Genomic DNA, 12,807 nt, shown 5'->3' with positions numbered 1-12,807 from the left:
CAAGTCACCAAAACTAGTTGAGTAACGATATGGTAGAAGGCATGTGAAGCGTTGTCAGGATTGACAACGTTATCCACTCCATGACCATGTCCTCAAATGCATGTAATGCTATCCACCAAATGCCCCTGTAAGTAGCACTAAGTCACTCTTCTAATGAGATTCCCATCCACAGCTGTGATTAGCACTTTACCCACCATAGATTAGACTGCCACTATCTGTTATAGTGACTTTATGTAACAGGTGTCACTATGCTGCGAAGAGTATCGCTTCCTTCACTGTCTCCTTGCCAACTCACGTGACCAGTTGCGAAAACGTACAGTATCAAATCAGGCAGCTCCATTGGCAACATTTCAAGCTGTGGAGTGAGTATACAGCAAATTCTTAACTCTGTTGCACGTATGTCAATATATCTCTGAGATGTTTCCTGCTTGGTTTTTATCTCAGAGTTATTTTCCATTCTGTATAACTTATTCATGGCAGCACTTTGAGTGAAATGCTTTCACTGTAGTATCAGTGCTGATGAATCTGTTTCAGATTTTTCTTCAAATCATCAGTGAGGAGACTGCAATCCACACTTTGGCATCCTATTCCCTAAATAGTGCACTACTTTGACCAGGGCGCTTAGGGAATAGGGTGCCAAAGGGCTCCGTTCAAAAATAGCGCACCTTGTAGGGAATAGGGTGCCATTTGGGACACATCTTGACATTGGTTTTTGGTCCGAAAAGAATTGCGTCTAACATTACATGGTTGCTAAACTGGGTGAGTTAAGTCACTAAGCCCTGAGTCCATGATCATGATGAGTCCATTAATACCAACTGGTTTCCTTCCTTGCCTTATTGACCAGCAACTGATTTAGACCTTGGAATCCGTTGCTGATTAGACTCGGTATATGTGGTCTATCTGGCAAGCCAATATAAAACAACTGATCTGAAATAGCAGACATTGTGGCCTTGTTCGGCTAGATTTGAAGGCCCCTGCACATGCAGGTGTAGAGTGAAGCTGCCCCTAGAAGACTCTGATCTTGGGTCAGTTTAGCATTTTCCCAACTAATGGTTAAGGTTAGGATTGGGGAAGAGAAGCTGATCCTAGATCTGTATTCTGTACCTAGGGGAACCTTAACCCCTGAGCACATATTACGCTGTATGGCTTTGCCCTCCAACTTCCAACTTCCTATAGAACTCCCTCTCTTTGACAGGTAGTATCTGTTCCTTTCAGTCGTTATGACACATCCTCTTCCTCTCCCTGAAAGCACATCTGTAAGTGTGATCCCACTGAGCAGGTTTGGTGGCCCTCTGTGTCAGCATTTTATGCCTGCAACATTACCTCAAAGAATGGTGAACACACACACAGGCAGAGATAGAGAGAGAGAGGGAGAGGAATGCCTGGCTATGCAATATGAAAGGAGAAGGTGAAAAATAAATATAATTTGTATCTGATTTTGTCTCGACACCAGTTTAAGTAAAGCGAAGCAATAACATTTGGTGGGCTGTTCATTGCTTCACTTTGGGTTGGAAAAAACATACTGAGTAATACTTTTTCAGCCCGCCAGTTGTTTCACATTTATCTATTTTGTATGTAATCTTTTGTGTGCTGTAATTGTACCATTGCAGCCCAGAAGTGAATGTTATAGATTGTTCCACTGCTTCTATTTGGAGTGTATTGGATCTCACTACCCACTGGGCACACCACGTCATTTCAACGTGGAAAATTGAGTAACGTTTGGTTGATACATTGACCAATGAGATTCCAACCTATTTTCACCCACTCAAAAAGACAGTCAAAAGTTGGTTGAATTCCCAATGTGTTATCACAATGGTTTCAACCATCTAAAAGCACAACCAAATTCCAATGGAAAATCAACGTCTGATTTGTTTGTTTAGTTGTCAACTAAATGTGTTATCACTGCGCTTTCAACCATTTAAAAGCACAACAAAGTTCAAATGGAAATACAACGTCAGATATTTTGTTTATGTATACAACAACTTAATGTGTTATCACTGTGCTTCATCTAATAGCACAACCAAATGACCTGAATTGCAGTTGAGGTTACATTAAAGTACATGGTGCAAGTGATCAATGCCGTTTGAGATTCTGTGCAAATTATTATAGCAATTGTGAAGATTTCCACAGACCTGCGACCCTGAACATGTACTCTTTATATGATTACATAAGAAGACATTTATTGTTACAGTTACCTCTATGTGGTCATGGATGTGTTTTTCATGTTAAGGTTGAATAAATGCTGAAGGGATAGCTGTAGATAGATCAACTCTCCAGTAGGAGGTGCTGCCCAGCATTTTTCTTTCTCATAGTGGATATTACGTTGAAGTTCTGATGTTGTTTCAAAGGTACAAATTCAACATGTTTTATACAAGGTTTGTCGATGTTGAAAATGTGTTACATAATCCTGCGGTTGAAATTTTACCCTCAAAACAACACGTAGAATCCACATCACAATACTTTGACAAATTATGTTAAAACACTGTTGATTCAACCAGTTTGTGCCCAGTGGGCAATGTCTTTTCTCAATAACATCTTCTGTGTTTACTGCAACTGCTGTACACAAATACATGGTTTACAGAATATACCTGTTTTGGGTTTTCACTGGAACTGTTTGTTTTAGAAACAATATAAATAAGTTCAAAACCCACTTATTTTAAACTGAACCTCCATCAACCTCAGAAGCGAATGTACATCAACTGTGTGATCAGAGTCGATCTCGTGTCGTCAGCTGCAGCTAAAACCTGGACGTTAGCCCTGGGGTCTCAGGGTGCTCACCCACAAACGTAGCTCTTTGAACAACCTCCACTACACACACTGCTGCCATGCATGAAGCTACACACACTCCAGGTTCCTGACATGCATGGAGGCTCTTGAGTTGACCCGTCAGCTCTGGGTTGTTAGGTGTTGGACAGCAGAGCAAGAGGCTAAAAGGAGAGTTGGCAGGACTCCTAAGAGATCATCTTATGGCTTGGTCAAGCCATTCATGTGCCAAGAGGTTGGTCAGTTTGGACACCTTCTGCCTTGAGAAAGAGAGCGGGAGAGAGAAAGGTAGAGAGAGAAAGAGGCGAGGGGAAGAGAGAGGGAGATAAAGGGGAAAGAGAGAAAGGGTTGGGGAGAGGGAGAGAGATACGTAGAGAGAGAGAGACGTAGATAGAGAAAGCGAGAGACAAAGATAGAGCGAGAGAGGGACAGGGTTTTTTATCACTTGGCAAGCACAGTGCTCTGATGCCATGGCTGAGGATGCACACAACAAGCACTTAGAAGCAGCCCATGGCCTAATCCTCTTTCTAATACTAATCCCCTCCTACTCCGACACTCTCAGTCACACCTCTCCTCACGGCACCACCTTTCTTGCAATTCTACTCATTTTGCCATGGCTTATGCTGTGTTCTTATGCTATCTGAGTGACTCAAACATTATAACAATATCAATGGGGACCCCATGCCATGACATTTTCAGATTCTTCATGACTGTCTAGTTTTTATTCTGGTGATTGTTAGTTCTCAAAGATGATTTTATAAAAAAAATGTATAGCTCCATTATCTTTTCTGCATACTTTATATCTGGTTTTAGTCCTTTAAGTTCACATTGAAAACGTTTTACCATCCCGAAAAAAATATTATTTAGCCTCTGCTAAATTAATATAGGGAAACACTGGTTGAGTCTGAAAGTTTTCCACCGAGCGGTGGTGGCATCACAGGGGCAGCAGCGCCAGACTTGTCACCCAGCATTTCACAATGCGACACAAGGTCACATCCATGGTGGAATGGTGCCGCTGCTGCCCCTGTTGTGCAAGAGAAACCTGCAGCCCCAAATCCCTCTCGCAGTCGCCTTGTGCTGCCGAAAGTCCCCATCGTCATTAATTAAGGGCCCATCACACACACACAGGCAGCCACCTCTATGCCTAAGCAGATAAAGGATTAGCCGATTATCCCGTTTGAGCTGGGGTGTTGCAGCTGAGCCGACTTTCACAGCCTGACAACGACACAGGGCTAGCCCCAAGAGCACAACATGGGCCATGATGAATTTACCAAGCAAAGCTTATCACCCCTCACCTCACTCCTTTCATAGCCACAATAAGTGAATGGAGAAGCAAATAAAGACAATGTCACTGTAAGTCATTGGGCTACATCCATAGAGGGTCAGACGAGATGGACACAGTTCAGTGTTTGCATTCATTGAGTGTTAGGCTGCATTTAGACAGGGTGTGTGTGTGTGTGTGTGTGTGTGTGTGTGTGTGTGTGTGTGTGTGTGTGTGTGTGTGTGTGTGTGTGTGTGTGTGTGTGTGTGTGTGTGTGCGTGCGTGCGTGCGTGCGTGCGTGTGTGTGTGTCTGTATGTGGCTTGAGATAGCAAAGGTCTCAACCCCACAGAGATCAGGAGGTAAACAAACTCAGCTGGAGTGCAACACACACACACACACACACAGCTGTGAAACAGCACATTAGCTTGACTGCATGGTTCAGGGATCACGGCCTGAGGAAGAGCAGGAAATGGGTCTGCCCCTGGCCAGGAGGAGGAGGCTGATTGAGGGAACACAACACCCCATCACCATCTCTACGTCTGTGTCCCAAATGGCACCCTATTCCCTATGTAGTGCACTACTTTTGACCAGGGCCCTAGTGCACTCTATAGGAAATAGGGTGCCATGTGGGACACAGCCGTTCGTTTAGGCGCTGCTGGCTGTTATTGGATGCCATCTGGTAAAGTGTGGCTGCCTCTCGCCGACAGTGAGAATCCTGGAGGATGTGCCACCAAGGAGTGTTTGAGGAATATGAAAGCGTGGTTAACATTTCACAACTAAGTGCTTGAAATCTTCTTATTTGTTGTCACAAACACACAAAAATCATTGTAGCATCTTCTAAGCAAATATAAGTGGATATTGCTGAATGATTTGGCAAGTGGATATAGCTAAATGATTTGGCAAGGATCAAGAAATGTGAAAATAGCAGAAAAGTTAGAAGTTGTTCAACTCCTCAAAGAGGAGCACAAATGAAAATGAAGGATTTGAAGTGTGTTTGTTTGTCTTACAACTAGATCAGATGGTGCCTCCTCAGACCCAGCTTCATGACTGATCTCTTGCCAGTGAGGGGCCTGCCCATGCTTAGAGCCCCAGCAGGAGGCCCTCAGAAGTGGGCCAGTCAGCGACTCTCACACCCCCTCAACGAGAACCACGACACCCCAAAGCCTCTCCTCGCCCACCTGTCCCACTCCTGACATTTGGGGAATCTTTATTGCCTTATCCCGCTTTGAACCAGAGACTCAAAGCACTTGGATGGCTGATGCTATTATGCAAATGAGCGTATGCCGGTATAAAGATGCCGCGGCGAGCGGGCGGTCTGACAAACGACCCCAGCGGAAGCGTCTACCAGTGGACTCGGTGGGGTTATCGATCAGCTGACACCCTCCTCGCTGATATATCACTTCCAAGAGGCTTGCCATTCCTGGTCGATTGGGTACAGGCTTTTAATCTAGCAGGCCTCGGCTTCTCTGACTGGCACCATGGCGAAATGTCAATCTCCACGAGAGCTACGGGGCGCCTCAGCTTGTGATGAACTCTTCATTTGGACTTTCAATTTCAATCGATTGCTTTCCTCTCTCTTCAAGCCGTACAACACTACACAGCCACCACAGCAAATCTGCCAAAACTTTGTCTGAGCAGACAAGAGTCAGATACCAGCTAATGCGAGCTACTGTTCTCAGAGCATTTGACTGCAGGCTGCCAAATACAGGGCAATTTGTTCTGGTGGCAAATGAGGTGGTTATCAAATTGCTTTTTCAGCTTACATGTGAAAACGTTAACATTTTCTGTGCCTGTGTGTAGAGAACTGGACTAGCGCACCTTTTTTCCAATGGATCCAGGATACCTAAAGAAGTAAAAAAGGCCATTTGAGTCTGCGGTTTAATTTAGCTCTTTATGTGAGTTTCTGATCTTTCCATTATTATCCCGTTTCCATGAAATAAGCTATAAATCACCTTATGAGAAGGACAGAAGATAACATTTTCTACAGGAATGATGTCCTCTGTTGTTACTGCACTGGAACAAAATCGAAATAATTTCATTCAGAGAGAAAAAAAAAAAAGTAGGTTTCATATCATTCACAGTCCTGGGGGGGTAGTGGAGGGATCGTTTTATCTGGCAGTACAGTAAAATTGTACCCTCTTAATTCAATTTCAGTTTCACGTTCATAATTGTGCTGTCTGTTGAAAGGGACTGCAGCTCAAAGTTCATTTAAAATGAACAGCAATGAAGTCTGTCTCCGTGTCCTGCAATGCCCTCTTTCTGTGTTATCAGATTCTCACGGTCTCACTCACCATGAGCAGGTGGGTGTAGATTAGTTGTAACATGATAATAAGATCAGTCTTGTTTGTGTGCCATACTGCGTATTCAAACATAGCATTCCAAGCATCCTCCTAATCATGCATAATTATTATCTCCTTTACTAACCAATTTCTAAGAAAATCATTTGTGAGGATAGGAGCTATAGAGATGAGAAAACATTTTGGAATCCATAGAATAGCGTTGGGAATAGATACTTCCCGAGTAGCCAAAACTTCCTCATCAGCCAAGTTGACTTTCACGCATCTCTATCGAACACCATTTTGGACACGAGGATGGTTAGGACACATTTTTGGATGCGGCTTCTGTCCTCATCCCTTACCAAAGTTAGATTCTCCTCATTCTGCTGAACCACAAACCTTGAACACCTGCTGGGTTGACTTTTGTCAGCCAATAAGGAAGTATCTGTTCTCTAGTAATCCTAAGCTCACCAGACCAGACATTATGCTCTACTTTACACGCTCTCTGTCTCCTCATACAGTACGTGCCTCTATCTTACAGATGGTCTGCGCCTCATGTGATTCCCAATGAACTATAAAAAATGTGTACATTTTCCAGAGACAGATTACCAATGAAGCCTTTAATGCAAAGCACACAATTAATTGAAGTCATTACTTGTTCTTGTTCCAGAATACATGGGCACAGTAGTGCGTCATCCAACCACAACAATAGTGAAACTGATAAATGCGGGGTGGAGCATTTCAAATATGGGGTGGCTATTCTGCTACTTTATTTTGATGAGTAATTCATTTTGAGTAATTCGTTGACGGCGCCAGCTCTGTTATAGTTCAGTGTGACTCTGGCTGACATTAAGAGACGTGGCAGGCCCATTTGTCTACATAGCAGTGAAATATAAATACACTTTGGGGAGCTGTGTATCTGTGTTGCGCTCCTCGGGAGAAGGAGAACTCAACACATCTCTCACTCATGCCAATAGCTAATTGATTTGGCTGGGGCCGATCTGCTGTACTTATTCAAGTCGTTAATTAACTTAACTTTTAATTTGTTTCCGCGAACTGCCTCTCTGAACAAAACTGACAGAGCTGAAACTACCATAGATAACGGCAAGCTCCTGTTTATTGCACACATTCAAAATAGTCTCAAGCTATTACATTGATAAGGACTTGATTGTCCCTTAAAGCCATAATCATACAAAACACCACATCGAAAAAGTATTAGCTCTAATACCCACAAATGTAATCTAATATATCATTTTACAGAGGTGTTGGTACTTAATTGGACCCTGCTACAAAGCAACATTTCCTTTCCTGTCTAGATAACGGTGTTGACTCACACTGTCATACCACTCATGACAAGACAATGGGGAGTCTGTAATACACAATTAATGCAACAGCTTTGGGCAGTTTGAGTCACACTCACAATAGGGTGCAGGGGGATCACGCTGTTTTTAATTTTTGAGGACAGCATTCAAATATGAAAGTATGGATGAAAAAAATGTGAAAGTATGGATGAAAAAACAAGTGAAATGTTTAGTGATGAACAACTTCATAAGCTGCTTACTGGTAAGACTAAGGAAGTGATTAGGGCGTACCAGCGGAGTGTCAGGTGTAATCGCACTATATTTCCTGTTTAGCTGATGTCTTACTCTCAAGGAGAAGCTCTCCTGCTGGTGCCTCTGAACAAATTATTAATATTGCTGCTGACATTTCTCATCTCTGATTGGCTCCCCACTGCCAAACTTTCTCGATGTAGGTTCCTAGCTTCTGTAATGTTCACTTTCTCTGCAATTACATTTTGAGGTGACACATTTCACATCACTGATATGCAGGCCTATTCTAATAGTTATATAAAATATATATTTTACAGATCCTTGTGTTCATTTGGACCTTTTCTGTTGGTATGGTAACCTGAGCACCAAACAACAAAAATAGACTGACAAGAATTGTGAAATGAAGCTGCAAGACCACTGGGGTGGAACAGAGATATTTAGATACATTGATTCAGAATCTCCCTATCGGGGACAATAAAGTTTGATTGATTGGTTATTTGGTTGATTGATGTTTATAATATCCAATTTCTATTCTATGCATCCTCTATGTATCCATTCTTGCATTAACATTTGACACAAATCAGTGTAATGATCTCACTTGTGTCTGCATTGACATCCTTTGTACATGTTAAAGACATGGATGATTATATCCCAAGCAACACGCTAAGATGCATGAATGGTGGAAGTCAGACATCCCTTAAATTAAAGCCAATAGAAATATTGTAATTTTGAAGGCACTGTTTCTCCCATTTTTCATTATCTGGAAGGGTTGGGATCAATTCTATTTACATTCCTTCAATTCAGCAAGTAAACTGTAATTCCAATTCCAAATTTTTCTCATTGAGAAGCATAGAGGAAAATTTGAATTTCACTTTACTTCCAAAATGTATTCAATTGAAATGGATGTTTACATTAAATTAAATTAATAATTGTTTGACAATTTATTTTGTAAGTCTGCATATTGTCTGTTTTACCTGAAAGCATTTCCTATAGGCCCTACAGGACGATAACTATTGTCACTTGTATTTTTGACACATAAAACTGTGGAGTGGAAACTAGAGAAACATTCAGTGAAACACTTATATTAAATGCCAAACAACTGGCATTAGGTCTAAAGCTACAGTCCAGCTCTAGGAAGAGTCTTGGTGGTTCCAAACTTCTTCCATTTAAGAATGATGGAGGCCACTATGTTCTTGGGGACCTTCAATGCTGCAGACATTTTTTGGTACCCTTCCCCAGATCTGTGCCTCGACACAATCCTGTCTCTGAGCTCTACGGACAATTCCTTCAACCACATGGCTTGGTTTTTGCTCTGAAATGTATTGTCAACTGTGGTACCTTATATAGGCAGGTGAGTGCCTTTCCAAATCATGTCCAATCAATTGAATTTACCACAGGTGGACTCCAATCAACTTGTAGAAACCTCTCAAGGATGATCAATGGAAACAGGATGCACCTGAGCTCAATTTCGAGTCTCATAGCAAAGGGTCTGAATACTTATGTAAATAAGGTATTTCTGTTTTAAATTTTTGATAAATGTGCAAACATTTCAAAAAACCTCTTCACGCTTTGTCATTATGGGGTATTGTGTGTAGATTGATGAGGAAAAACATTAATTTAATCCATTTTATAATAAGGCTGTAATGTAACAAAATGTGGAAAAAGTCAAGGGGTCTGACTACTTTCCGAGTGCACTGTAACTGTGTTACAGTTGGGGGAAACATATATATTTTTTTCTAACATAGGTAGCATGGTAGGTAGCTAGTCTAGATAGCTAAGTTGGCTAAACAACTACAGGTAGCCATATCTATGACAAAAAAATGAGGTTTTACAATCGGAGATCTATTGTATCTTTAATGTAAAACCTTTTATATTTTTAGTCATAGATGTGGCTACTAAACAGCAAGCTATAACATTACAACCTGCCACCTAAAACTAGGTTTACCAGCAAACATTAGCACATGACTGGAGTTGGCTAGCTAGTTATCCTGGCACCTGCTAACTTATTACTATGCGCCAGGCCTCCCTGAGACACACTGAACTGTACTACACTGTTCAACCTGTATTACTTTTACCATATAACATTCTTGTTGAATACCCAGTTCTCTTTTTGATTTAGCATTAAATATTGTACTTTACATTTTGACAAATAAACATTATTTGGATATATCTGAATGTCTAACATCTGTTTGATGCTACAGAGCCCTGTACAGCTTATATAAATATATTCTGTGAATCCCTGACCAAGGTCCTTCATGCCCAGTTGCTCAGTTTGGTCGGACGGCCAGCTCTAGGCGGAGTCTGGGTAGTTCCATATTTTTTCAATTTCCCAATGATGGAGACCACTGTGCTCTTGGAAATGTTCAACACTCTAGAAATTGTTTTATAACCTACCCCAGATACAGTATGACCACAGTTTTGGCGGTAAAAAAACGGAGCTACTCACTCCCCATGATTCCTATCTGTACGAGCATGCGCCTCTCATAGAAATGAGTGATGCATGGCATTATGAAAAGCTGCAAAATGGGTTCACATGGCTGATAGCCTGAGACAGCGTGACAGTCAAATAAAACAGATTGGAGAGCTCACAACTGGGCAAAAAGGTAATGCTCATTTGAGGAAGCAACACAGAAACAGATAAATTAGAGACAGATCCCCTTCACCCCTTTTTATCGCAGAATTGTGATCTATAATTAATGAACATTGACACTATTGTGAATCTTGAATAACATTTTTAAGTTAACAATTGAAACAAATGTAAACACTTCACTTCATTTAATCAACATTAAATGAATCAACATATAATTTCAAAATGTACAAATAAGCTAACACGTTTGTAAATGTTAGACACAATGTTCCCTCTAATTTTTTTCGGCACTGAGCACATTTCAGGTCTGCTGAGCGCAAACTTCAACATTGTGAAAATCTGTGCAACTTCCAACGTGTGTTTACTGTGAACACTGAGGCTGTACCCGCTTTAAGTTACAGTTTTAACAGTGTCCATGTAGGCTACTGTGGCTATTTGATCATAATGGAGGCCTACCAGAGTGGCCTACCATCAAAAACAATGGAGAAAATGCATCCCATAACATTTTAATATGGAAATAGCTGTTCTATCATTCCGCCTACAGTAGCAGCCCATGTGTGGTGTTCAATGTAGGCCTACATTCCATGAGACTTTTGAAAGAAAAAAAACATGTAGGGCTTGACATTAAGCTGTTTATGCACTTGTCTTTCAGACAAGGAGGTGACGGAAAAAGTTGTTGTGTTGTTTGATGCAAGAAACCACTTTACAAAATGAAATGCATTATTATTACCATACCATTACTGCAGAGAATCAGACAAATGATGCTACCCTCTGCCTATTGGCTACTTAGCTTATTCAAGCCTGTCTCAAAATACAACACTACCCCTTTAAGACAAAAAAAAGCTCTTTACCTGACTCACTTTCAAAGATGTTTAGAAATGTATATTTGTGCTCTTGTAGGAAGCAATCACTCCCCTATTGCTGACTACAAATGATCAATAACTGGGCTAATAACTTACTAACTAGCAAAGGATAGGAACAAAATGTGCACACGTGGCTACATGCAGCTCTCACTTTGATCTCAAAACAAGTGCATCTACTCAAAACCGCTCATGCTGTAAACACAGTCCAGTTCAAAGTAAATGGCACAGATCCATATATGGCAATGGTCTATTTGCATATAGGCCTACTGCAGCTCTGATTGTTTACGCCACACTGGTCTGTGTAGAGTACAGGCTGAGTAGTGCTTGTCAATGCAATAGAATCCTACTCCGATGCGTTCTGTCTACAACAAAATCTCTTGCATAGTTCGTTTTGTTTCGGTATGTTGCATTGAAAGTGGCTAATATTGCGTTGATTCGATCACAATTGCCACAATAAAGGGAAACGTTGATAGTGTTAACAGAGAAAGTCTAGAAGAGTGGTCACCAACCTTTTCTGAGTCAAGATCACGTTGAGTCAAAATGCAAGCCGAGATCTACCACTCAGATTTCTTTTTACATTACTTAAAAAACGGAAGCCTATGCAACATTAACCAATTAAAAACATTACTGTAGCAATGAGGTTTGTGCAGAAAGCTACAGGCCCAATATTTTATCACTGCATATTGGCTTTGCTTGAATTGCCCTGACAATGCATTGTTGTTTAGGCCATTTTTTAAAATTATATTTCAAAATTTGAGGTAGGTTATATGATCACACTGGTAAAAAATCTGTTGTTGTACTACTTGTGAAGCACAGCTGAGTGAGCATACATTTCAATAATTTATAAGGAAATATAAGGAAATCAGTCAATTGAAATAAATTCCTTAGGCCTTAATCTATGGATTTCACATGACTGGGCAGTGGTGCAGCCATGGGTGGGCCTTGGAAGGAATAGGCCCACCCACTTTGCAGCCAGGCCCACCCACTGGGGAGCCAGGCCCAGCCAATCAGAATGAGTTTTTCCCCACAAAAGGGCTTTATTACAGACAGAAATACTCCTCAGCACCCCCCATCAGACGATCCCGCAGGTGAAGAAGCCAGATGCATCCAAATAAATGTAACTAGAAAACAGATTAAACAAATGCAAATGCACCTACTTTGTTGTTATTCTGGCTGACGTTTGACGTGACTGTAAGTTAGCCCTAGTTGGCTAGCTAGCAAGCAAGGGATAAGAACGTTGCCAGCCAGTATTGGAATGGAACATTTAGAACTCATCCTGCGAAAGGGATTTTACAGGCATGCTAGGAACATGAGCGGAGACCGAACACGAGCTTTGGGTGGGTGGGTAATACCCAGGCGAAGGAGATGGGACTCATCTTTTTTCGTTAAACTTTTTCACCCCGGACGTTTTATCCCGAGACAGAAGAGTCATTTTCCTGTGCGTTTTTGCTGCCAATTTTACTTTATTTTCCTTTTTTCCATCGCAACTTTTTTCCCTTATTCAAC

The sequence above is a fragment of the Coregonus lavaretus genome, assembly GCF_964263955.1.
Source record: "Coregonus lavaretus genome assembly, chromosome: 12".
Classification (NCBI taxonomy): Eukaryota; Metazoa; Chordata; class Actinopteri; order Salmoniformes; family Salmonidae; genus Coregonus; species Coregonus lavaretus.
Note: the sequence above shows the minus strand (reverse complement) of the source record.